General features: G+C 47.2%; 1 protein-coding gene across 12 annotated transcripts in view; it reads right to left on the bottom strand.

Moving 5' to 3' along the window:
• The window catches only part of LOC144767498 (uncharacterized), a 1,510,898-nt gene that overhangs the window by 478,920 nt on the left and 1,009,741 nt on the right, over positions 1 to 22,237 (bottom strand). For 6 of the 12 annotated variants that reach the window (XM_078650906.1, XM_078650905.1, XM_078650908.1 and 3 more), the window contains exon 7: positions 20,122 to 20,205. The exons of the other annotated variants lie outside the window; for them this stretch is intronic. The gene's annotated coding sequence lies outside the window, so the exon portion shown is untranslated. The remainder of the gene's footprint in view (positions 1 to 20,121; positions 20,206 to 22,237) is intronic. 12 annotated transcript variants of the gene reach the window in all.

Here is a 22,237-nt window from a genome sequence, read left to right as displayed (position 1 = left end):
GTGGGGTGGCTCAAGTGTGGGTCCAGTCAGCAGGAGTACTGCAATTGCCTATGGTGGTGGCTACAATGGCTCAAGGGCCAGGGGGTAATGCATGGTCTTCAGGGGTTGGGCTAGTTAAAGTGACGCCGTCAGGCTCACTGGCAACAGTGGTGTCGGCTCATACCCCCCTCTTACACAGCCCGGTGTTGTATGGCTCCACATCATTGGCAGTATCACCATCAGCAAGCATAACTTGGCACGTGCCAGCGGAGACCAGGGAGAAGATCTTTAAGGGGGATTATGTGGACGTGTATGATTTGATTAATGCAGGCGTGGTCCCCGGGAAAAGCAGAGCGGGCAAAGATGGTGAACTGAAACAGAAGAAGGTGTGGGTGGAATGGTCGTTAAAGAACTGGGTGACAGGTTTTGCTATTTATGCAGCAATTACGGTAAAGCGGTTTCCTACTTTGGCGGCCCAGTTGATAAGCTACATGTCATTGATTCACGGGGCAGCTTCTGAATTTCAGGGGACAGCCTGGCTGCAATATGATACAAAATTCAGGCAGATGAAAGCGGTGAGGCCAGAAGTGGCGTGGGACCAGATGGAGATTAATATATGGCATGGGGAGTTTTACTCTGCCACGCCAGTCAGCAAGCCTACGCATTCCTTTCGGGGAGACAGGGGAGCGGGGGACAAGAAGCAAGCCTGTTGGCAGTTCAACAAGAACGAATGTAATAGAGGAACAGCATGTAAGTTCAAGCACATTTGTTCCTTCTGTGGGATGCTTCGGCACCCAGAGATTAAGTGTTACAAAAAAGTGGGAAAACCCAAGGAGCAGAGCCCCCTGGTTAATTCTCAACTAAAGGGACGCCATACACAATCATCTTAGAAGCTTGCCTACCTATACACCTGCATGTATTATCCCGCCTGCTTGTCAGATATGAGAGGCGGGCAGAAGCTCAGTTTTTGTATCAAGGGTTTAAATCTGGCTTTCATATCTCGTCAACCGCCCTGCCCACTGCAGTTCCCCCACACAATCAGCTCTTGCTGCTAAGAAACCCAGGGGTCACCCGGGAAAATATTAAGAAGGAGATAGCCATGGGGAGGGTGGCGGGGCCAGTCCAACAGTTGCCGAGGCAGGATTTGGTCTGTTCACCACTGGGCCTGGTACCAAAGAAGGAAGTGGGGAAATACCGCCTTATACATAATTTATCCAGTCCACCGGGCATGTCAGTCAATGAGGGGTTAGATCCAGAATTGTGCACGGTGCGCTATACCACTTTTGACTCGGCGATTCAAAAGCTACAGAGGCTAGGTGGGGCGCGCTGGTGTCTAAGTCGGATATTGAGTCCACTTTTCGCCTCTTGCCGGTCCACCCGGATGACACTAGGTTGCTAGGTTTCACTTTTGAGGGCAATTTCTTTATGGACCTATGTATGCCTATGGGTTGTTCCATTGCATGTGCGGTATTTGAAACAGTTAGTTGTTTTTTTAAATGGACAGTGCGGGATGTGGTGGGAACGCAGGAGGTGGTGCACTATTTGGACGATTGTCTGTTTCTGGGGCCACCTGGCTCGCCAGCTTGTCAGGAAGCATTGGAGGGTTTACAGCTTATTGCGCAGGCATTGGGGGTGCCCTTGGTAGAGGAGAAGACTGAGGGCCCAACGACCCGCTTAACTTTCTTGGGTATTGAGATAGACACTGTAGAAGGAGTGTGCAGACTACCACAGGACAAAATAAGAGCTTTTCAAAATTCTTTGGAGGAGTGCTTGAAGACATGCAAGGTTACCTTACACCAATTGCAGGTATTGGTGGGTCAACTTAATTTTGCATTTCGGGTGATACCCAGGGGCAGGGTCTTCTTGAGGAATATAGCCAGGGCAATGTCAGGTTTGAGGGTGAAACACCACCACACTAAGCTATCAGTGGAAGTGAAGGAGGATTTGATCACATGGAGAGATTTCTTGGAGCTTTTCAATGGATCGGTGATATGGCAATAGCCGGCACAGGCCAACGGTGAGCTAGAGCTTTACACTGATGCAGCGGGCAGTGTCAGCTTCGGAGCAGTACTAGGATCAAGGTGGTGTATGCAGCATTGGCCAGTGGATTGGGTCAGGACGGGGTTGGTCCGTAATATCACATTCCTAGAGTTATTTCCCATAATTGTGTCTCTTCTTTAGATATGGGGTGCATTGCTAGAAAACAAACGAATTGTGTTTTGGTTGGACAGTATGTCGGTGGTTCTGGCGGTGAACAGCCAAAGGACAAAATGTCCGTGGGTACTCCGTTTGCTGAAAGAGTTGGTGCGGGTTGCCTCAGGCGTAATGTGCATTTTACTGCCAAACATGTACCAGGTGTGGAAAACAAAGTAGCTGACGCCCGGTCTCGTTTTAAGTTGACAATTCAGAGCGCGATGGCCACAAGCAGACGTTCAGATGACGGCCTGCCCTGAAAGCCTGTGGAAGCTTGGTGCCCCATTGCTTTCGACCTCATAGCGGCTTCTGTTGCGCCCAAGACTAACAGTATTTACGAGAAGGCATGGCAGGTATACCTAGCAGTCCTGCAGAGTGAAGGGGGTGCAGAGGAATTTACACCACATGGAGTGCTGTTGTTCATAGTTCGCCAGAGAGAGAATGGAAGGTCCCTGTCTTTGGTCCGCAGGCAGTTGTCTGCAATTGACTTCTTTGCAGGAATAAAAGGGGTAGCCGACCCCACTAAAGATCTCAGAGTGAGAAGGGCGATAAAAGGTTGGGAACGGCTGGCTCCAAGGGTGAGGGATAACAGGAGACCTATAGACTCCAGTAGGTTGATGATAATTTTGGGGGTGTTAAAGCAGGTGTGTAGGTCGCCTTATGAGGTGCAATTGCTGAGATTCGCATATTCTTTAGCCTTTTTCGAGGCATTCCGGATATCGGAGTGGTACCAAGCTCTAAGGTGGACAGACAAGGGGGAATAGCCTTGGGGAATGTAGTGGTGGCCGCTGAATTACTGCAGGTGAGAGTGAGGAGGTCAAAAATTGACCCGCTGGGTAAAGGCGTGTGGGTACAGCTAAGAGCTGTTCATGGGGCATGTTATTGCCCGGTGGTACTGATGGAGAAGTTCCTGCGGATGAGACCTGGATGCGGAGACGATAGGCTTCTGCTACATGCAGATGGAACGCCTCTGACGAGATTTCAGTTCCCGCGATTATGTAAGCGCGCACTGGAACTGTTGGGCGAGGAGACTGCTCATTTCACATCGCATTCATTTCGTATTGGGGCGGCCACTACAGCAGCTCATTTGGGACTCTCATCGGAAGCAATCAAAAAGGTGGGCAGGTGGAATTCATCGTGTTTTTAGCGCTATGTAAGACCGCAGCTGGTGTAGGTAGGGGTCTGGACTTTGGCGATTTGGTAATTATGCACCTCTTTCTCTTTCTATTTCTTTTTTTGGTTTAGCTGGCAGTGCTGGCAAGTCTGTGGAGGCAAGTATGCTGGTGCGGAGGTGTGGTTATACTCAGAGCAGGGCAATAGTTCAGTGAGTCCGGAGAGGAGAGGACACAAAGGGACATGGAAGTCGTTCATAGTTGCATAGGGATTGATGGGCAACTTGTGGAGGATATCACAGCCCATTTGCAGAGTGCGCTCAACAAAGGTTTGCCCGGATGTGCTGGTGATTCACTCGGGGGCCGAAAGCATGATCGCAGGAGGGGACTAAAAGAGGCTACGTTCTCTACATTCACATGGATCAGGAGGGTCTTACCAGACACTACTATATTTTGGTCGGAGGGACTCACTCGTAGGGTTTGGGGCGGTGACACTCCATCAGCCGCGGTGAATACTTCAGTGAGGAAGATGAATCGTGAGATAGAAAAATTGTTGAGGGTTGAGGGGGTCGCAGATTTGTTTTATCAGGCATAACTTGCTGCAGGGCAGGGCTGGAAGTGTTCGTCCAAACCATTCTGGGGGCCATTGCGTTACCGTTAGAAAGTGTAGCGGGGCCTTAGTGAGGAAGCAGTTGTTGGGGGAGGGCAAGAGCACCAGTTGGCTTCTTGCCCTGTGGTGGGGTCCTGGACAAGAGAAAAAGGCTGGGGACTCTTTTTGGGCAGAAACTGGGTGACCCTGCAGCAGGGAGGCAGTCATTGGGGCTCTGGGCTTGCAGGAGAGGGGGCCGTCCTGCTGGTGGTCCTGGACTCTCTGGCCCTACCCTAGTAGCCGGTGCTTGGAGGCTCTGTTGGGTGCGTCAAAAGGTTAGACGACAGATTGTTACCTCAAATGGAACTAGTGGAAAAAGGGGTTGTGTTATGTCCTGCTGGTACAAGACTCCTCAAGAGATGCTGAATTGTAATTATATGGTAACCTGTGGCGCATATGTATGAAGCGCATCATTATGTGTGGATTTAATAAAATGGTCAATGATGAAGGTTTATCAATAAATAAAAGATGGTGTTTTGGACAAGTAATAAAAGCTACGCAGTGGACACCATTCACTTGTGAAGTGTCTTTTGTGGGGGAGGGGTGGTCAATTGTTGAAGACAAATGGCAGGTGATATCCCCACTGTAAACAGCAGTTTACAGTGACCAGTTACGTTGCAGTAAGTGAATAACACAACAACACTGCACGCTGTGAGCTGACACTTGTTAAGAAGTTTTAATCTGAGCTATACAAAATATTTTGATTGAAATCTGCAAAATATATAGCAGATAATGGATAATGCCATGGGTGTGGCATGTTCGTATTTATGTGAAAAATATTGCGCAATCACATTTTTCCAAAGGCCCGGCAGATAGCCAACACCCCTTTATTCTGTTGAACATCCTACATTTACGTCTTCACCCCGCCATCTTCAGACTGGGTCTTTGCTCCATTTTTCAAAAATGGGGTGAATTGTGTGTCAGTGTGCAGGGATGAGGCATTCTGACAAAACACATCAGAGCCTCTACGTTAGTGTCGCAAAGAACAATCATATGGCTTTGTACCAATCTGCAATCGTTGTAGCCCTGTCCTTAAGCTATAAAAACCTTTTCAGGACGTTGTTCTAAGACAAACTGACTCTGTGAATTTAGGAATAGCCCCTCTTCTAGTACCCGAGGTTTGCGGGAAAAGTTACAGTGTATGGTTTACGCTTTGTGGATGATATTGCACACTAGGGAGAGTCAAGCTTACGAAAAGGTTAAAATATAATATGGGCCGGACCCGAAATCACACCAAACCTGTCTTATCCCGAAAGAATGTTCCTACAGGAATTCGTGGGACAAGTACTTACAGCCCCCATCCAACACATCTGGAATCATTCACACTGACCCCTGCAGGTAGAAGCCAAGATTACAGTGGTTCAAATCAAGAGTAAGAGTTCCTGAAAACTTTATCTTAAGTGCTTGCTGTGTAAGGAAATTAACCACATGTTCTCTTTTTTCTTTGAGTGGAAAAACAAGTAAAGCAGAGAGTGAATGCACCGCACAGCCACGGCCGCTGTGTGAATAGCCCTAGTGTGTGTGCTTCTATTTCACTGGACCATAAACCACCTTTCCATAGTAACTCCAGCAAGTTAAAGCAAACACTCCATCAGAAATTCCTCTCACTGGAGGACGGGCAGCGGCAGAAGAGGAAGGGAGAGGAGATCAGAGAGAGGAGGCTAGAGAGGGGGCAGGAGAGAGAAGAGGCATGAGGGAGGGATAGGAAGAGAGTGGAGGAGATCCGAGAGAGGAGGCTAGAGAGGGGGCAGAAGAGAGAGAGAGAAAGAAAGCGAAAGAGAGAAGAGGCACGAGAGGGGTATAGGAAGAAAGTGACAGAGGAGGCAAGAGAGAGGGAGTGTAGAGAGAGAAGGCCGCAGAGGGGACGGAAGGGGAGATGGAGAGAAGAGGCCAGAGAGAGGGGGTGCTGAAGAAGAGTGAGGAGGTCAAAGAGAGTGTTTGCAAAAAGAGGAGGCTAGAGAGTAGACGAGAGGGCGAGAAAAGGCCAGAGAGAGGGGAGGTGTGGAATCAGGAGGCTAGAAAAAGAGGTGAGTGAAGAGAGGGCGGAGAGGGGAGGCAAGAGAGAAGGCTGCAGAGAGAGGACGCTAGAGACAGGGAGAGAAGAGACCAGCCAGAGGGGGCTGAAAAAGGGAGAGAGAGGAGACCAGAGAGAGAGATGCGGAAAGATGTGGAGAGAAGACCAGAGAGTGGGGAAGGGCTATAGAGAGTAGTGTGGAGAAAGGGAGAAAAGAGGCCAGATAGAGAGGTCCAAAGAGGGGAGACTAGAAAGGGATGGGAGGGAAAGAAGAGGCCAGAGAGATAGTTGCCGAGAGCGGAGATCAGAAAGAAAGGTGTGGAGAAAAGAGAGGTCTGAAGAAGGAGATGTTTAAGGGACGAGGGTCAGAGAGAGATGCATGGAGGAGAGGACAGGAAAAGGAGCAATAAGAGGTAGGGAGGACAACCCAAATATACACAGGAGGGGGAGAGAAGTGAAATTGAGAGCCACCAGGAAGAGGAAATGAGAGTGGAGAGAAACAAGAAAAGATAGGAGGAAGAGGTAAACTAGAGAACGAGAGAGGGAAGAGAAAGAGAACAAGTATTGGCAAAGCCAATAGGTCTTGCCTATGCAGGAACTATTCGAATTGACAGTCTGTTTTAGCCATGTTATACACTAGCGTGGCTGGTGTTCAGAATGGCTAAAAGTTAGTGGCGTTCAGGAGAGTGGCATGGAGTGGAATTGAATAGCATAGAGTTGAGAAGAGTGTTATTGATTGGAGTGTCGTGGAGTGGAGTGGAGAGTTGTGGAAAGGCATAGAGTGGAAAGGTGTGGTGTACAGTGTCATAGAGTGTAGTGTCATGAAGTAAAGTGGAGTGGAGTGTGGCAGAGTGGAGTGTTATGGAGCAGAATGGTGTGTAGTTAAAATAGAGTGGAGTGTCATGAACTAGAGTGAAGTGTCGTGGTGCAGAGTGGTGTAGAGTGGTGCAAAGTAGAGTAGAGTGGAGTGGTGTAAAGTGGAGTGGTGTAGAGTGGTTTAGGGTGGAGGGGCAGAGTATGGAGTAGAGTGTCATAGACTCGCAGCCATCGCACGCCAACACAACCTCAACATCATCTCCTACGCCGACGACACCCAGCTGATCCTCTCCCTCACCAGAGACCCCGACACCGCCAGAACCAACCTCCACGAAGGGATAAAAGACGTCGCCGAGTGGATGAAGAACAGCCGCTTGAAACTGAACTCAGACAAGACGGAAGTCCTCATCCTTGGACCATCACCCTCCGCCTGGGACGACTCCTGGTGGCCCCCAGCCCTGGGCACCGCCCCAAAGCCGACAGACCACGCACGCAACCTGGGCTTCATCCTGGACTCCTCCCTCTCGATGACCAGACAAGTCAACGCCGTCTCCTCTTCATGCTTTCACACCCTCTGCATGCTCCGCAAGATCTTCCGATGGATCCCGATCGAAACCAGGAAGACGGTCACCCAGGCCCTCGTCACCAGCCGGCTGGACTACGGAAACACCCTCTACGCCGGAACCACAGCCAAGCTACAGAAAAGACTACAACGCATCCAGAACGACTCCGCCCGACTCATCCTGGACATCCCTCGACGCAGCCACATCTCCGGCCACCTGAGGAACCTGCACTGGCTCCCCGTCAACAAGAGGATCACGTTCAGGTTCCTCACCCACGCACACAAATCTCTCCACAACCTGGGCCCCAAGTACCTCAACGACCGCCTGACCTTCCACACACCCACCCGCCAGCTACGGTCCGCCAGCCTCGCCCTCGCCGCCGTACCACGCATCCGAAGAGCCACCCCCGGAGGCAGATCCTTCTCCTACCTGGCTGCCAAGACATGGAACTCCCTCCCCATCCACCTTCGGCTGACCCAGGACCACCTCGCCTTCAGGAGACAACTCAAGACCTGGCTGTTCGAGCAGTAGCGGCCCCCCTCCCCCAAGCGCCTTGAGACCCTTCCGGGTGAGTAGCGCGCTATACAAGTGTTTTGATTGATTGATTGATTGATAGACTCAAGTTGCATAAAGTGACGGAGAGTGGAGTGGAGGAGTATGTTGTAGAGTGGAGTGGATTAGAGTAGAGTAGGGTAGATTGGAGTAAAGTGGCATAGAGAGGAGTGGCATAGAGTGTCGTAGAATGGAGAGATGTAGAGTGAAGTAGAATGTTGAAGAGTGGAGTGGCGTAGAATGTCGTAGAGTGCAGTGTCATGGTGCAGAGTAATGTGTGTCATAGAGTGGAGTGTAATAAAGTGAAGGGTCGTGGAGTGGAGGGTTGTAGAGTGTCATGGAGTAGAGTGGAGTAGAGTGGAATTGAGTGGGCTAGAGTAGGGTGGCGTAGAATGGAGTTGAGTGGTATAGAGTAGAGTGGAGTAGAGTGGAGGGTCATAGAGTGGAGGGTCATCGGGTGTAGGGGAATAGAGTGGCGGGCGTAGAGTGGGGGGTGCAGATTGTCATAGAGTGTTTTGGCACAGAGTGGAGTAGTGCCATGGAGTAGAGTAGAGTGTTGCAGACTGGAGTGGCATGGAGTGGGATAGAGTAGAGTGCTGTGGCGTGGCATGCAGTAGAGTGGAGTGTCGTGGAGCAGAGTGGTGTAGAGAGAATAGAGTGGTGCAGATTGGAGCGGTGTAGAGTAAATCAGAGTGATGTGGATTTGTATAGAATGGTGTAGAGTGGAGGAGCAGAGTATGGAGTACAGTGTCATAGAGTGGACTGAAGTGGCATGGAGTGGAGTAGAGTGCCATAAAGTGGAGTGGGATGGAGCTGGAAAAAGTGGAGTGGCATGAAGTGGCGTAGAGTAGAGTGGAGTGCAGTAGAGTAGACTAAGTAGAGTGGCATAAAGTGGAGTAGAGTGTTGTAGAGTAGAGTGGCACAAGGTGTTGTGGAGTATTGTAGAGTGGCATGGAGTATCATAGAGTGGAGGGTGGTAGAGTGGAGTGCAGTAAAGTGTCATAGAGTGGAGGTGCATATAGAGTGGAACAAAGTGTCGTACAGTGGAATGTTGTCGAGTGGAGGGGCACGGAGTGGAGTAAAGTGTTGTTTAGTGTAGTGTTGAGTGGCGAGGAAGGGTGTAGGGTGGCATAGAGTGTCGTAGAGTGGGGTGCTGTAGAGTGGAGTGCCATAGAGCGAAGTAGAGTTGTAGAGGGGAGTTGAGTGGCCTAATAGTTAATTGGCATAGAGAAGAGCAGAGTGCCATACATTGGAGTAGAGTGTCATAGAGTGGAGTGACGTAGAGTGGAGGGGCGTACAGTGGAGTGGCGTAGAGTAACTTATTCTAGAATGGAAGAAATGTCTTAGAGTGGAGTGAAATGTCATAGAGTCGAGTGCTGTGGAGTGGAGTAGAGATGCGTAAAGTGTCACGTAATAGAGTGGTGTTGTAGACAGGAGAGTTGTAGAAAGGAGCAGAGTGTCGTAAAGTATAGTGAAACAGATTGGAGTGGTAGAGCACGTGTGAAATAGTCTCAAATAGAGTGGAGTGGCATAGAGTGGAGTAGAATGGAGTAGAATGGCGTAAAGTGGAGTGCGATAGGGTGGAGTGCCGATTAGTGTAGTAGAGTGGCCTACAGTAGCTTAGAGTGAGTGGCATAGAGTGGAGTAGTGTTGTTGACTGAAATGTCATAGATCCCAGTGCCATAGAGTGTAGTGGAGAAGAGTGGCATACCATTTCACTGAATGGAGTAGTGTAGTGTAATGTGATGTAGTGTGGAGTGGCACAGAGTGGAGTAAAGTGGTGTAGAGTGTAGTAATATAGAGTGTTGAGTAGTGGAGTGTTGTAGACAGGAGTAGAGTGGCCTACAGTGAAGTGGTGTAGAGTGTCGTAAAGTATAGTGGCACAGAAAGAAGTGGCATGGACTAACATGGAGTGGAGTGGATAGAGTGGAGTGGGATAGGGTGGCGTATAGTAGAATAGAGTGGCCTAGAGTGGCTTAGAGAGTAGTAGCATGAAATGGAGAAGAGTGTTGTTGACTGAAGTGCCATAGAGTGGAGTTGAGTAGAATGTCGTATGATGTAGCAGCATAGAGTAGATTGGAGTGGCAAACAATGGTGTGGAGTAGAGTGGTGTAGAGTGGAGTAGAGTCTAATGGAAAAGAGTAGAGTAGAGTGGCGTAGAGTGGAGGGGCATAGAGTGAAGAGGTGTAGAGTGGCATTGTGTATTGTAGATAGCATGCTATTACAGATAACACATTTACAGTTAAAAAGACCATTTCATTTGCACAGAAATACAGTTTTACTGATAAAACTATGCAGCACACACACAGTAATGAATGGACATGGTATCACATTGTGTATTGATTTGTTTTGATCACATTCAAATAATTGTTTCCAGCACACTTCAGAATTACACAAAAATGGGCTTCATTAGTGTTCTCCTAATTCTTATATATTCTGAAATATTTGCACAGTTTATTAACAGACATTTACATGTTGTTGTGTGTGCTAGAAAGAAGTATTTAGTAAGCAAGTCACATAAAGTTGTAGAGCACACAGTATCCAAAGGTGTCACAGCACTAGAGAAGTCAAGAAGCAGCAACAGAGGTAGGGACAGCAAATGAAACAGATGAAAAAACTCTATACAGAATCAAAAGGAAAAAAACACCACTTTCACTACCTCAGATTGTCAGATAAAGCCTCTTACTTTGAAGTCAGAGAAAGAAAAGTAAACACCTTCAGAAGACAGAGCCAGACATTTGACCTCTGTCTTTGAATCTACAGCAAATATAAGAAGATAGGAACAAAATGTAAAAATCTATTTAGAGAAAGCGAGCACTCATAGAAGAATACAGTCAACAGGCTATGCTCCATGGGAGTGACTAAGACATGATGGAAAGCCTAAAATACATAAAGCCAGCAAATAAAAAAAGCAAGCAAATGTGAGTTCCAACCCACAAAGCCAATGATAAACAATGGGCTAAATGAGTTTTCAGGGAAGCTTTCTAAATGAACCCAAGATGTCTTTAGCAAACCAGACAGCACTTCTGGTAGGCTTCAACCAAAAAATGGTCAGCATCAACTAGAGACAGGAGATGGAGTGAAGAGGCACAAGAAATTATGATGGGGAGGGAGAAATATGCATAGAGCAGGACAGAAAAAAGGAATGAATGCAAATGTATTTATTTTCAATAGCATGGAAAAGAACCAGAGTAACAGAGTGCTCTACACAGGAGTGGGTCAAATTGGTAAAAACGTGAAGTTACTGTATTCAACATCAATTATGAGGTATACTGTTTGCCGTGCCTGTACGAAAGTAGGATCTGCTTTCATTGTTTCCCTAACTTTTTGCTGCTGTCAGTATGTTTTTTTAATAATGTGACTGGGATCCACGGTGCTTCCTCCCTAAATTGACCATGGTATGCATTGTTGTACATCCACTATTGGCTATTGTTGTATCCTTGTAAGTCCCTAGTGTAGGAGAGTGGGGGTAGCATTCCACCCTTCTAGAGGGAGAAGACATGTAGTTACTGGTAAACCCGGTTAAAGTTAAACAGAGCCCCAGCATCACAAAATGGATGCTGCTGTCACAGACATGAGTCTGCCCTCCTGCTGCTGGATGAAACTCCGGCAGGGGAGACCTGGACAATAGGTTTCCTGTCCAGGGAGGTGCTGGTACCCTCCCCAGACAGGCTATAGTGTATTGGGGCAGGGGGGTTGCATTCAGTGAATGCTTTTCAGACACTGCCTGGGGCACACAAGGTGCTCAAAGCATTTCCCAGTTCAAACCGGTTGCTGGGGCGCGCAGCCCCTGCTCTGGTGCGAAACTGGACAAAGGGGAAGGGGTGTAACCACCCACTCCCCAGGTCCACTCATAGGAGGGACCTTAGAGTTATTCCAACCCCTAAACTTACTATATGTATAGAGCCCCAGTCCCAAGGACTTTAGATTACCCTGGACAAAACTCTACAACATATATCTTGGGCCTACGACATTGCATTTCGACTGGAAGATGGAAGAAATCTCCCTTGTGGTCAAGTAGTGACCACCCTGTTCAAACAGGCACCAACTGCATCTTTGCCGGTCTGCCTTTTCGAGGCTCCCGTCGGATCCCGAAGACTCTGCGACACAAGACACAGACTTCCAGACATCTCTGACGCTGACCTGCACTCCCAGCAAAGCTGAGATCTGTAGCGGACACGAGAGACGTGTGTCAGAACTCAAAGCATAAATCTCGTTGGCTTACCAGTTCTTGCACGGGAACAGAGATGCTAGATCCCAAATCCCTCTTAGCAATGGCCAGGGGCCATTCTTTAGAACCTCCCAGTCATTACCTTAAGGGACGGGGGAATTGGATAAAATAATAAACAAAGAAGAGACAGGTCCAGACTTGGCTCCTTCGTCAGCTTCTTGCCAATCGTTCACTCTTCTGTCTTTTAGGAACCTGCAATTAACACATCATTAAACCAACAGTTCTATTCTAGCTTGGTTCTTATCTACTAAAGGATATTCTGATCTCACCCACCCTGGCTACGCTGGACTCTGCTTCTCTTCTGTTTTTTAGTGTATTCTGTCTTCCTCTTCAGTTAGTTGTAACTAATTTTAAATAACAATAAGAACAGTTAGTGGTTGCATTCTCTGTTACCTACACTCTCTCAATTTAACCTAATAATGTAATGTACTCACTTCACTAACTAGAAGAGTTGTCTTTAAGTGGTGGTCTGGTATTTCAGTCTTGTATTTTAAGCTACTTGTATATCTGCGACCAATTCTCCTGAATCTGCTCTTTTATTACTTTACAGGTTCTTTAAGAATAGAAGGAAGCACAACGTTTTCAAGAGTGAAGGTAAACAGGTATTTACATATGTGAGTTTCTTAACTCCTCCCTCTTGTTAAACTCCAAACTTTCTCACATTTATTTCTTTTTGGTTTTTCAGCTTGCAGGATTTCAAAAACGATACATTTATTTTCAGGTAAGTTCTCAGTGACTTGTCACATTTATTTATAACGTTTTTTCACTTAGCTCAGTCTTCATGGTATCTGCTCCTCTGCACGAGTGATTCTCTCTCTCACTCTCCTTCTCCTCGGATAACGGCGGGCTGCTTGTCACTACAGCTGACAGGAAACTTGCACGTTAGTTCTTAGGGCTGTCACTGCTATTGAATTCCGCAGCTTCAGACTCGCGCTTGGTTGACGTGCCGAGCCCCTGACTAAACTCTGTCTTTTAGACTCGCGCTTGGATAACGCGCCGAGCCTCTTACTGAAACTCTGCCGATACAGACTCGCGCTTGGATAATGCGCCGAGTCTCTGACAAATAAATCGAATTTCGTTTCTTAGTCAAACGAAATAAATCCGCTTGGAAACATTGACTCTCCTAATATCACGGTAGCCTTTTTCATGGACGTCCTCTCTCGCGGTAAATTCAGGTGAAGTGCGCAGATGGCAGTGCGCTCGCGGCTCACCTCCCCTCCTTCACAGCTGCACTCTAAGACTAGACCGCTATCCCATTCTGGGACAGGGGCACCTCGGCGGCCATCTTAGTTCTCCTCTGATTTACCAATTTCGACCAGGTTTCAACATAAAATGTACCTGGGCACCTTTTGATTGGATTTACACAGCAAAGACCGTGAGTGGGTCCTAGGGTCCTGACAACGTGGGACCGGAACTCCTGGACATCCTGCATCTTTGCGACTGCACCTACTTCCCGAGGCATCCTGAAGTTGTGCATTGGGGTATTTGAAGCCCCGGCCCGAGCACCTTTTGCCTCAAAGTAAGTTCAGAGGCCTACACTCCACAAGTGTCCCGTGGGCAAGCTCTGGGCATTTTTTCCGCTCGAGGCCACTTTGCGGTTCCTAGTCCGTTGGCTAGCGAGCCCCCACGAAGGGCCAACTTTGATTTAGTGAGCTTTCCTGGTTGCTCCAGACGTCCTCCCACTCCTCTCCAAAGGAGGAGTCCCTCAGACCTTGCTGGTCTGCACCAAAGCCAATCTTGTCATCTTGTGTGGATTGCTGTTGCCAAGGCTTGTTGGGTCCAATCCGGATTCCGACACCGCAGTCAACTAGATCCTTTGTGGCACAGCTTGAATCCAGCTCCTGGTTGTCGTTGACGCCTCCTGGACCTCGTGGCTGAAGAGTCAAGCTTCACCTCTTTCACCTGAAATCACTCGACATCGGCTGGCATCTTCTCCTCTCCATCCTGGTCACTGGCTAGTGACCCAAACTCTGTCTCCTCTGCTTTCAGGTTCTTCACATCTCCGATCCACCCTTGGATCCACCCGGACACTTTTCCTCTGGTCGCTTGCAGCATTTCTTCGCAGATCTCCATTGGAATCGACCACAAAACCCGACACCAAAACACACCTATGCACCCGGCTTCCCTGGATGAGGTAACACGAGAACTCCGGTACTCCCATGGGTCTTGACTCTCGAAGTGTCCTAGTCTAAAAGGGCTCCATCGTAGTTGATCTAGAAGTGCCCTTATTCTTTAAAACTGTAACTTGTTCGTTCTCCATAGAAAGTCAATGGTGATCCACAGCTGTGTTTAAACACTGCACGCATCCCCCGTGGGCCTCCTGCATTCTAACCTTAGGTGGTTATAGGTAGCCCCAGAGGTTCTACAGGCCCCAGGCCTGCTTTCTATCTCTCACGTGGTTCTTATACCACTATTTTAGTATAAGGTTTGTGAGGCCCCTAGGGCATAACGTATACTGTGCAACTTATTGTATGCTAAGTACGTTTCTTGTATTGTACTTTTACCTCTGACCTCGTAAAGAGTCCAGAGGGGTTGTGTTTAGAATAAATACATATATATTTGATATATACCTTGTGTGGTGTGCGTTATTTTATCATTCAAGAGATTATAATTGGTAAAACAACTAGCTTAACTCGCCTCTAAGTTTTAGCCTGAAGGCTGCGCTCCACTGCTACCACTAGGATAGCTTTCTATAAGATTTACTTTACAACCTACCATCAATAAGGGTCATTTGGACTGGTGCAAGGTGCCCACTAGAATAGTGGACATCATATACCAGGCCAACTTCTCACACCTAGTATATGCTACTAAGGTACCCAGAGCATAGGTACATCAAGGGTCTCCCATGGATAGCAGCATGTATTGTGCCACCCATGCGAGACCACTCAAACTGTAACTACAGGCCTGGCATTGCAGCCTATGTGAGTTGGTGCTAGCACCCCTCACAACAGATATATGTTTCCTTATAACTGAGATAACTACACTTAAAACCTACAAGTCCCCCCTCTGGCAAGCCTTTCTGTCCTAAAGGCATGGTGCTTGGTAATAAGTGTGAGGGTGCCCTTGCATGGGCAGGGCACCCCTACAAACCCCGGAGTCGATTCTCCAGGCTTTGTAAGTGTGGTCAGCCATTTTAATGCATATAGTGGGCATCAGGCATTATGAGATGTCTAACTATAGAGTGACTGCACTGAACCCAGTCATGTTTGGTATCAAACATGTTGGAATCACACCCCAACACTGATTCCTGTGTTGGAAGTATGATCCCATGTACTGGGGTGCTCCCTTAGGGTACCCCCTATACTCCCAGTTACAGCCTTTCAGAGTTTGACAGCAAGCTAGTGCTGCTGTCGACCACAGACACGATTCTGTCCCCCTGCTGCTGACCCAAGCTCGAGCAGGGGATGGTAGAACAATAAGTTTCCTGTTACAAGGAGGTGCCATTACCTCTCAGACAGGACTTAGTGTATTGGGCTGGGTGGGGGTGCTTGCCAGCGCCACCAGACAGCTTTGAATGTCACGTTTGGTGCCCTCCTTGCGTACTCAAGTTGGAACCATTTCTGGGAGCCCTTGGCTCCTGCTCTGGCGTGAAACATGACAAAATACATGAAAGTATTGTGCCCTTTTTCCAGCCCCTCCTCTGGGAGGGACCCCATGGTCATTTCAATCCTTTCCCTATGGAAGTTAAGGGCTTACCTGTGGGTAGCTCTTCAAATTTGTCATAGGACAAGACTCAAGCCTGAAACCACGGCACTGTTCGACCTGCTGGACACTTGGACTTCGCTGGGCTTTGCCTGGAACCGAGACAGCATCAAGGAAGATTCCTAATGCTCCTGGTCTCGCTGTTCTGCAAGTTTTCTTCATTGTCTGTGCCTGGTCTTCATCCAGGATCTTCACCAGACCTGTGGCCATAAAGGACGCCTGAAGTAATCTCCCTTGGAGTGAAGGAGTCACTCCTCTGCATCTGCAGGCACTGCAACAAAGCTGACTGGTCTGCTGTTCCTGACTTTCCACAGACTAAGAAAGGCTCAGCAACACAGGTTGTGGTTATGCAAATCCCTCAAAGCCTGACCTGTCCTCTCTGTAACTTTGAGTCCAGTATCTGTTGTCGGAACCACTGGGACCAAACCCCTGTGCACTGCATCGACTTGCCATTGCCAAGGCGTGTTGGCTCTGCACTCCAGAGACCTTCAAGGCTACAAGAAGTGTCAGCCTTCAGTATCTCTTCCTGCCAAGTATAGCATTCCCACCATATCCTCTGCACCGTGGGCCTTCCTTCTTGGTGAGCAGATTGAGGTCCTCTTGCGACTCCTATGCCTTTGGCCTGTGGGTCCTCTTGAGGGTCTCATTCTGCTCCAGTGATCTCCCTTACTTACTTGGGGCCTGCTCTGACTCCCCGGCTTGTGGTAAGTCCATTGGACCTTGCTGGTCACTACGTTGTTCCTTCTTTGCTTTCCATGCCTGTTGCAGCTGCCAAGGTTTGTTGGTGCTCCGACAGGACACCGACCACCTGGTTCTCAACTTCCGATGTGGGACAGCTCTTGTGCGGCTCCTGGTCTTCCTCAGCATTGCCTGGTCCCCACAGCTGCAGCAACAAGGTTAAAGTCACCATGTCTGAACCATCCGTCATCAGTGGGCATTGCCTCCTGGTCACCTCCGGGTGGCATAGACACTGTCCCCTCTGCTTACAGGTTCAAGAATACATCCTTAGATTCCACTGGACTCTTGCACAGTCTGTTCCGGCGTAATCTTTCCTGAAGTACCCCATTGTGGTCTATGGTAGTGTTTGAAGTCACTTTGCACCTATGCACCCGGCCCAACTTTCTGTCTTCCACAGAGTTTCTACTGGGAAGGGTCCTTCTTCTTCAAAACTGCAACCGCAACTTCCCCGTTGACTTCTATTGGACACGTAACTGTGTTTCCACCCTGAACACAGCCTGTGTGGGGTTCCTGGTTACTTACCTTGGATGGTTCCTTATGTCCCCAGCTCCTCTGATTCTCCCAGTCCAAGTCCAGACTTTGGTCACAGTTTGCATTCCACTTTTTTAGTATATGGTTTGGTCTCCCCCTGGAGCTTACTTACCTATTTCGATTTGAAGTATTATTGTGTATTGGTGTTTATATCTTCGGGTAGGAGATATACCCATGTGTTAGAGAGTATTGTGTAATAAACAGACATATTTTTATATATACACTGTGTGGTTCTTTTTCATTTAACCTAGACTACATGATTAGACCTCTAAAACAAGCAGCGGAACACTCATTCAAGATAAGCCTGAATGCTGCTCTCCACAGCTACCACTTTGAGAATTTCAAAGGTTATCAAAGACCACTAAAATCACAAGTGTGCACCATGTATTAGGCCAGCCTCCTACTGTGCCCTAGACTTGACAAGTTGTATAAGCTGTTGTTTCCAGGCAATCTGTAATAACTATATGATGAGGAAACATTAGACAACTAGGATGTTAAGTTCTTTTCAAATAATTCAAAGAACAGAGTAGTCCAGTTGATGTCAGTGGTCAGTACCAACTAAAAAGCTATTAAAGTCAGTATTTTCCTAGAAATTCAATCCTTGTAAATGTCTAAATCACAGAATCAAGTGCTGTCATTGCAGCTAGTGATACCCATACAGGAAAGCATTTCAGTGCCCCACCTGAGGTAGTAAGCACCATATAAATGTTACAATACAATACATGGAGGTCATAAGATACCCCAAATTGAGCTTTTACTCAAGTAATTCACTGACTTGACTGTGGCATTACATTGTAGGTGAGCTGGACATTGCTTCTTTCGTTTAGTAACTATCTTCTTGTGTCACAGGTCCACCCCCACACGCATCTACATTATAATCTTTGTGATCCTGGGTAAGTATTTACATCCATATAATGACATAAGGGCTGAGAATAGTATGATACTCAGGAGTTGAAGTTGGTAGGGGATGGTGGCAGGGCGGGGCAATGGAGGTAGAAAGTAAATAAAAACAAAAGCTTACCTGCTGGTTGCTGTTGCCGTTTCCAGCCCCCTCCTCTCTTTGCAGGAACCAGGAACAGGAATCACCCAGGCTTCCAGACTCCCCTAGCCAATCAATATGCTCCTGATAGCAGCGTCGTGATTGGTCTGAGCACCGTGGTTTAGCGCTCAGAGAGGGATTTGGAGCCTGGGCATGTTCTCCAACCATGAAGAACATGGAAAGTGTGCATGACTGTTTGGCCGGCCCCAAATGGCCGGCCAAACAGTCCTGCGCACTTTAGGTACAACATCAGCCACTCCTCCCTTTAACACAGAGAGCCCATCCTGCTCCACCCTGTCCTGGTGGCAACTGGAATACTAAAAATAAAATGATAACTTATTTTCATTTTATTTTTTCCCTTGCACTGCTATAAAGTCTTAGCGGAGGAGCCGCCACTGATACTCAGAAGAGCTTAGTATTGTAATAAAAGAAACTCCTGTCCTTCATAATAAAACCAATTACATCAGGTACCATACTACACTCAACATGGTGCACATAATGATAATGACCAGTGATTTCTCATAGAAGTGATGTCAAATATATATATATATATATATATATATGAAAAAACAACACAGCTTCTTCCGGAGTGCTGGAACCCAATGGAAGTTGGCGCAGATGCCGGCGAAGCAGTCCGGTTACATTAACATGTCCAAAATATCCACAAAGTGAGTGTCTTGCGCTCTCAGGCAAAAAGGCAAAGGGGATCCCAAGTATCAAGAAAGCAGTTTATTACACAACGCGTTTCAGCAAAGAAGCCTTGTTCACGCAAGACACTCACTTTGTGGATATTTTGGATATATATATATATATATATATATATATATATATATATATATATATTTTTTTTTTTTACACTGACGAAGCTGTTTAGCGAAACGCGTGTGTCGGGGGTGAGGGGGGTTTGAAAATAAATTGATTTGACATCTGGATACCCGAGTGCTTGCCGTTTTTCGACCGGATTGGTCGATTTGTGCTGCTATATATATATATATATATATATATATATATATACTTTCCACAATTCCTCGTAATAGCAAAGAACGCCCAGACACATGGATGTTCAATGCAAGTTGGAAATGTATTCGTCCAAGGAAACACAACGAGTTTTGGCTAAAGCCTTGATCACGTGTACAAACATTACAGAACACTCCACCAATTATACCCTCTGCATGTCATCAACAGAGGACTTCCACCCTCAGTGCAAACCTGTAGGTATTATTCGACTATGGCCGCCATTTTATAGTAGCACATTTCTAACTCATTCACTGTGGCTTTTATATAACATCTCATAATGCCCGATTGCTACTAATTAAAATCGAAACATTAATCACACATTGGTAATATATATATATACTTTCGATAAACGAAATAAATCAAATAAATCAATGTATGATTTTACAGCGGTTGCCCATTATCAATAATCACAATTCATATTTCTGTTCAGTTATGTATGACAAATGTCTACTCCGCATTTCCATGCAGCAATACTCAAAAAATTACATTCACTTGCCGATGGGCAGTCCCATCCTACATCACTGGGTGTTTAGCAAATGGTGTCCCTTCAGCATGCTTAATGTCCATTTCACATTTTTGTTGTTCATAAAATGAATTTAAACAACTTCTAAGACTGTGTAAACCAATGCAAGCATAGCGGAGATAAATTGCCCCACAATCTGCACCATACAGAAAGTCTTGCTTGTCTATCCTGCCCAAGTGGGTGAATAAGGGTTTTTTAATGTGCATCCTAAAATGTCACTTATACATTCATCTTAAAGTGCATCAATCATAAAAAACGCAAAACATATGTACATATATTGTGACAATGAAAATCGTACCCAGATTTTGTCCGAATATGCAAACCCGGGCTTTATGTACATGCAGGAATACCAATTGTACACTTATTCAAATGCATCTATCAAGGAAACACAGAACATTTGAAATGTATTGTGTAAAATGAAAAATGAAAAATCACGCCCAAGTGGGCTACTAGATTCCCTACCGCCACTAAGTTATTGTCCAACTCTGGAGCCCCAGGTTGGATTGATCTTTCTTCAATAGGCCATAGTCAAACGTGTAAACATATCTGAAAATATAAAAAAAAAAAAAATCACTGTAAGATTGAAAAAGGCAGCCTAGCTGCTAATCTCCACAATTTATTCATTCCATTAAGTGGATCGCCAGTTCTTCACTGGAATTTAATCCGTTTGGCGCCAAACAATCTAAATCGATGATGTATTTGGATTCCAACTCCCGAAGTGACAACTCACGGTTGCCTCCTCTCACACTCAAAACCACACAATCAATTACTATTATCTCCAAAAGACTCATCCTGAAAATGAAATTCATGAAAATGACATGCAACTGGGTATGACCTGTTGCTATGTTGGATCGCCCGAACATGTTCAAGTACTCACTCCTTAGCACGATGTATCGTGCTTCCCAAGTACCATTTATTACAGGGACATTTAGGTATGTAAACACAATACATAGAATTGCATGTCAGGGGTTTCCTGATGACAAATTCCCTGTCAGTGTTACGTATGACTCCTACAACATGCCTTGCAGTTCCTACAACATCTGAACCCTCGCTGGCCTCGTTCTCTCTCCCTGTTGCAGCTAGTGACATGGTTGTGACATAAGTCGTCTGTGAGAAGTTGGCCTGATGTGCAGTGTTCACTATTCTAGTGATCACTATATATCAGTCCAAACAACCCTTATTGATGATTGGTTGTAAGTCAACCTTATAGACCAGCTATCCTAGTAGCATGGATACGAGCAGTCTAAGGCTAAGACTCTAGAGGGCGTGTTAAGCCAGCTGTTTTACCATCACATTACCCCTTGAACACCAAGTGAAAGGACACCACACAAGTTGTTATGAAAATAAACAGTGTATTTATTTATAACAAGACTACCCTGGCTCTTTATGAGACAGGGAGCTAAGCACACAACAAAACTCTTATAAAAATACTTCAAGTCGCACAATTTACACAAATGCCCGAGGGGCACGAAAAACCATATACTCTAAAAGTGGAATGCGAATTACTAGCAGGTAAGTAACGATTCTCAGAGGCTTTAGAAACGCTAGGCCTACAATACTGAACACTCAGGTTAGGAGCAGGAGGCCTAGGGGCGCCACGTGCAGAGTGGGAACTCTCACGCGCAAGGCGGGAAAAAGCCTATGGAAGCTAGTATTCACAAAGTTAGTGTTCTCGGGCGAACCCGACTAGGTAGGTCAAAAACGAAAGTGGATCCGGACCCTTGGATAGTGAGGCTATGCTGAGGCACCGAAATGCCGAAGTTACCTAGCCCAGTGGCTGCAGCTGCATAGGTCTGAAAAGACGTCGGGATTCTTCGTTGACGAACCAGGAGCCTGAAGGAAAGGAGTTGCTGGCAGGCGACCAGTGAAGATTGTTCGAGTGATCCAAGCCTGGATCGAAGATGGATGACACCTGAAAGCAGAGGGGACCAAGTTCGTGACTACTAGCCAGTAGTCAAGTGGCACCAGGAGGGCACCGGATGGTAGTCACCTCGACTAGGTGAGTGGGTGACGCTGTGCTCTGCAGTCTCACGGACCAGGAGGCGTTGTCGGCGACCAGGATGGAGGTACGAGCTGTCCCACGATGGATGATGCTGTCGACGTCGCTGGACCCAGGATTGGGGCAACAAGTCTTGGCAAATTCAAGCCCACGCGGTGGACCTAAAATGGCGTCTGGAGTGGACCAGGAGGGTCCAGGGTGCTCCTCTCTTGGAAGGGAGCAAGGGCCAGTCTGGAGCAACCAGACCAGCAGCAGTGATGTCGTCGGGCGTCGTTAAGAAGGCCACAAGCCAGCGGGCTAGTAGCCAAACAACGCGGTGAGCAGCAAAAAGCAGAAGGGCCCCACGCAGATCGTGGAGATGCTGGGAGGCTGAACTTCGGTGCTGGGGCTGCCCAGGGTCGGGGCTTCTCGGACCCCAAAGCACTCACCAGAGGATCCCTCGGCGGTCGTGCTGGAAAGAAGTCGTGCAGTCTTGAAGATGGCCGGTCCGTCGAGGTCTCGTCGCACCCACGGTTCTCAGCTTAGCTGTAGAGGTGGGTAGAGGTCAGAGGTGCCAGGGAAGCCGGTTCTCGTCGAGCT

This window comes from Lissotriton helveticus, chromosome 7 (genome assembly GCF_964261635.1).
Source record: "Lissotriton helveticus chromosome 7, aLisHel1.1, whole genome shotgun sequence".
In the NCBI taxonomy this organism is placed as follows: Eukaryota; Metazoa; Chordata; class Amphibia; order Caudata; family Salamandridae; genus Lissotriton; species Lissotriton helveticus.
The sequence above is the reverse complement of the archived record's forward strand: the minus strand, read 5'-3'. Positions and strand labels throughout refer to the sequence as shown.